At 39.8% G+C, this 4,520-nt stretch overlaps 1 long non-coding RNA gene across 1 annotated transcript; it reads left to right on the forward strand.

Moving 5' to 3' along the window:
* The first annotated feature begins 1,242 nt into the window (after positions 1–1,242).
* On the forward strand, positions 1,243–2,989 carry LOC145420922 (uncharacterized). The gene is made up of 3 exons (XR_013902157.1): positions 1,243–1,640; positions 1,730–1,909; positions 2,618–2,989. It is a non-coding gene; the product is annotated as an uncharacterized LOC145420922 (long non-coding RNA).
* The last annotated feature ends 1,531 nt before the right edge of the window (positions 2,990–4,520 follow it).

The raw sequence follows: 4,520 nt of genomic DNA on the forward strand, positions 1-4,520 counted from the left end.
ACTGCACTGATGTTAGGGGGGAACGTTTTGAAGATCCTACCCCTTCTCATCTACAAACCTGAAGATAAATGGAATCTTTTATCAGTTTAGATGTTGTATAATTGTACAACTGGAGTTCCAACATCAATGCGGGCTTCAGAGTCTAAGAAAAGCAACCATAAGTTCACAGGCTTAAGGGAATTTATCTGATCATGACACACAGCTTATCGTTGTGATCGTTCGCATTTTAGTAAAGATCTTCCTCGTTGAGCTTTAGGAGGTGTGAGAAAGTCCTCTAACTTATTTGAAGTTGTGAAACTGTTTGCAAACTACGTAAAGCTTTTGGTAGATTGCAAAGTGTGTGAAATGAATGGTGTGCTTAATTAAAACTCGGCTGTGTTAGCTAGAAATGTAGAATCAATGAGGAGCGCAGACACTAATGTGTTTTCATTGTTGGTCTGCAGTCGGTGAGAAACTTTAGTGTCAGACAGGAAGGATTAGGCAACAAGGTATTTAGCAGTCAGTGTTTCCTTTCAGACGAGCCTCTGGTATGTATCAGTGCTTTGTGTTCCAATAAGGGAACCAGTTGGTTTTATCTTGTGGGAAACACAAATGAACTTTGTTGTTGATGTGAAAGTTAAGGATGACTTGACAGATTGGGATGTTTTGATTGAATTAAAACAGAATGTGCAGTGTTTAAAGTGAAACAACGACACACTATTAGTCATGCATTAAAAAACATAACCTGTAAATACTGAAACAACACCGTGACCCAGAGAACACAGGCTGATTGTTAACAGGCGCCTCTTAGTTTACCCAGAATACTTAGTTTTTTTACAGATGACAGAGAAAGCTGAAAAACAAAACAGCTCCAGTGTTCACATCTAGATAGTTTTCTTCATTAGTATTCATTTAGAAATTAAATAACCTTTTTTTAATCGTTCTATATTTTTTATATAGAACGATTTTTTTATAGTAAATTTTATAAAAAGTTGTAAATAAAAAAATGTATATAAAAAAAACATAGTGACTCTTTAAATATCCCTTTAATATGGAAACTGCAAGCAGCAGTGTGATCCATGTTGTGAGTGTTGATCTGCTTTAGTATAGTGGGTACCGATCTATTAAAATATGCTTGAATCGTCTATTTTCCTGCATTAACAAGAAACAATAGATTATTTTTATTATCAGCTTTTCTTAAAATGCAAGCCAGTTGGCTACTCTTCCTCTGCAGCCTTCTGCCAAAATGTTACAAACACATGTAACCCAGTGAGTTTACACGACTCAGTAATGCACTACAACATGTTATTGTTAATTGGGATTTATCATTACTCTGTTAATCACTGAGTTGATCAAAAATAAATCAATAATAAAAGATAAATACTATAAATATAAGAATAAAACCCAAAGAGTATATTTAACACCCCTACTGGTTAGGAAGGAACAAGCCCCGCCTTCCCCTGCTCTGTACCGTCACGTGCTCAGACACAGAGAGAGACGGAGGTGCACGAGACCATCACTGATTTTCACCGCCAAGCTTTTCGCTGGAAAATAACTATTAACTTGATAAATTGAGCAAATATCCATACCGGAGATCTGCATGGACCTTGGAGAAACGGACCTGATTTATTGTGAACATTTCGGACCTTGAAACCATCGCGGTGAGTCAGAAGCTGTTAAGCTAACCTTGAAGCTAAAAAGCTAACAAGAAGTTAACAGGGAATATAATGGCCCGATTTCAATGTTGTAGATCTGCGCGGGAGCGGATGAAGTGGACAAGATCCTCTCTGAGAGTTGAACAAGATCCTCTCTGAGAGTTGAACAAGATCCTCTCTGAGAGTTGAACAAGATCCTCTCTGAGAGTTGAACAAGATCCTCTCTGAGAGTTGAACAAGATCCTCTCTGAGAGTTGAACATTAGAAGTGTGCTGGTGAGTTAAACTGGGACTGGGCGAATCAGGCTAATTGAAAAGCTAACTAGCCTAATGCTCATAGCTGTAGCTGACCACGTTTTCACTGTGGGAGAACACACGGGGTTTCTCACTGAGTTCAGCCATTTTGAGCACTCAGCTTGTGTGCTGATGATGTTCTAGTATTACTTGTTGAATATTAAATGCACTAAAATTAGATGATGGAATAAGTTAATGTTGATCTTAAAGGTCATGAATCTATTTTATTTTGTTACAGTTGATGCTCGAGCGGCACTGGATAGATGTCCGTGTGTATTCTTACTGTGCTGATACGTTACCACATACTGTAAAACTACAGCCTGTGGGTTTTTGTATATTCTTTTGGTAATTTTATTCTGTACATTGAGTGTAAATAATATATTGCTTCATTGCTATGCAGTGTAAAGCAATGCTCCTGTAATTCAGTTAAAGGGCAATACTGTAAAAAAATAATCTACCATAGTTTATGGTTTATTTCTGATTTCTGATAGAAATGTGCACCTTGACGATAGAATAAGCTGATTGTGATTTAAAGATTGCATTCATGATTAAGATGCACTGTATAGATTATAGTTAGAAATTAGAATTAATGTTTTGTGCTTGTTTTGTTATAGCACTTACATTATTTACATATGGCCATGTATATCATTAGAGTGTGAACTGCATTAGTAATAGTCCTGTTGTTTACAGGCTAGGTTTTTTTATGGGATCGTGAGACCTGGATCTCTTCCTGACGAGGAAGATGGCGAGCCTTTCCCTTTGAACCGAACCGAACCACAGCCATTCTGAGTTGGCCCAGAAGGGCAGGTTGCTCTTCTCTCACGAACAATTGCAACAGTGCGGTAGGACGAAATCGCACCAATCACAAACTTTTGACCTGTTGGATTTGACTTGACTGAACACTGACTATTAAGCCGGCAAGACTGACATATCTGAGCTCAGATAGGATTCTGACTGTTATTATTATTGCTGTCACTGTATTTTATTTTATGTTTTCATTCCTGTTCATAAAATGCTGTTAAATTGTTGCTAAATAGTTTAATACAATTCATAGCAACTTTACCTGTGGCTCCAGTCATTCTTCTCCACGCAACTCCCTTTATCCCTCCTGCGAATCTAGCTATTGGCCCATTCTCTCCATCTTACTTTAATTTCCCCTACCCTATCCTGTACTTGGCTACAGAAAGTGGCGAGCCAGCCAGGAGGGTTTGCAGAGTTGTTAGTCCACCCAAAATTTAATAAAACGATTAAGAGTGCCTGGAGCTTCACAGTGACTTGTATTTTTTTCTACTGGTACTTTTACGTGTCCTAACCATGGAAGTTGTGAAAACAGAGAATGTTAAAGTTCAAAATGCTGTCTTGGTCAGTGGTTTAACTAACACAGACATTGATAAAGAAATAATTGAGTTCTTAGAAGCTTTCGGTCCTGTCAGTAGGCAGATTAAGCTACCAACTGGTGGTCAGATTATTGTGGAATTTCAACATGAGGCTACTGCTAAAGAACTAGAGAAAAAATATTTGCCTTATGACAGACCTTGCACTGTGAAACCTGAAGTTGTCTATCACGTTCGAGACCTAGCCAGTGCGTATAGCATTGAAACCAGCGCATCAGCTACTGTAACTTACCTGTCACAGCTTAAAGATGTGGCAGCACGAAGCAACCGATCGTTTAAAGACCTTTTGATGGATGAACTAGCTAAAATTGGGGAGTCATTGGGAGGTGATGTCCACACAGTTGAGCCTTCCACTGAACAAGAGCCAGTGCCCCACAGTGATGAGGCCCTACCTTCTTCTCCTTTAACACCCAATAGCAACCATGTAAGTGCCTTGAATACTCACCCACCGGCAGAGGCTGAGAAACAAACCCCTCAGATTCCCACCAACCTTTTAAGCACACCTGAAGTGCAGCGGGTTATTGTAGAGCACATTGTTAAAAGCAGTGAAGTCATTCCCCCACCAAACTCGCAATACAGACTGAAACCTTTTTCAGGGAGAGTTCCACATCCTCCTTTCGAAACTGACTATGACACTTGGCGCAGCAGCGTAGAGTTTTGCTTGACTGATCCTTCGCTCACTGAAACTCAAGTTGTGCGAAAGATTGTTGAAAGTCTTTCACCCCCTGCAGCGGACCTGGTGAAAGCTTTTGGTCCAAAAGCAAACCCCAAAACTTACCTTGAACATCTTGATTCTGCCTATGCAACTGTAGAGGACGGCGACGAACTCTTTGCTCGCTTCTTAAACACCAATCAGAATGGAGGTGAAAAACCCTCACATTACCTGCAAAGGTTGCACACAGTGCTAAACCTAGTCATAAAAAGAGACGGAATTGCTTCTAGTGACATCCATAAACAGCTCCTGAGACAGTTTTGTAGAGGGTGTTGGGACAGCTCATTGATTGCAAACCTTCAACTTGAACAAAAGAAAGACGACCCACCTCATTTTGCAGAGCTACTCCTCCACCTACGCACCGAGGAGGACAAACAGGCAAGTAAAGCAACCCGCATGAAACAACATTTGGGGATCCAAAAGACTCGTGTTTATTCTAACGTGCAAACCACACGCTCTCAAGGTAGGAACGATTATGAGCATGAAA

This window comes from Astatotilapia calliptera, chromosome 3, assembly GCF_964374335.1.
Source record: "Astatotilapia calliptera chromosome 3, fAstCal68.1, whole genome shotgun sequence".
NCBI classification, from domain to species: Eukaryota; Metazoa; Chordata; class Actinopteri; order Cichliformes; family Cichlidae; genus Astatotilapia; species Astatotilapia calliptera.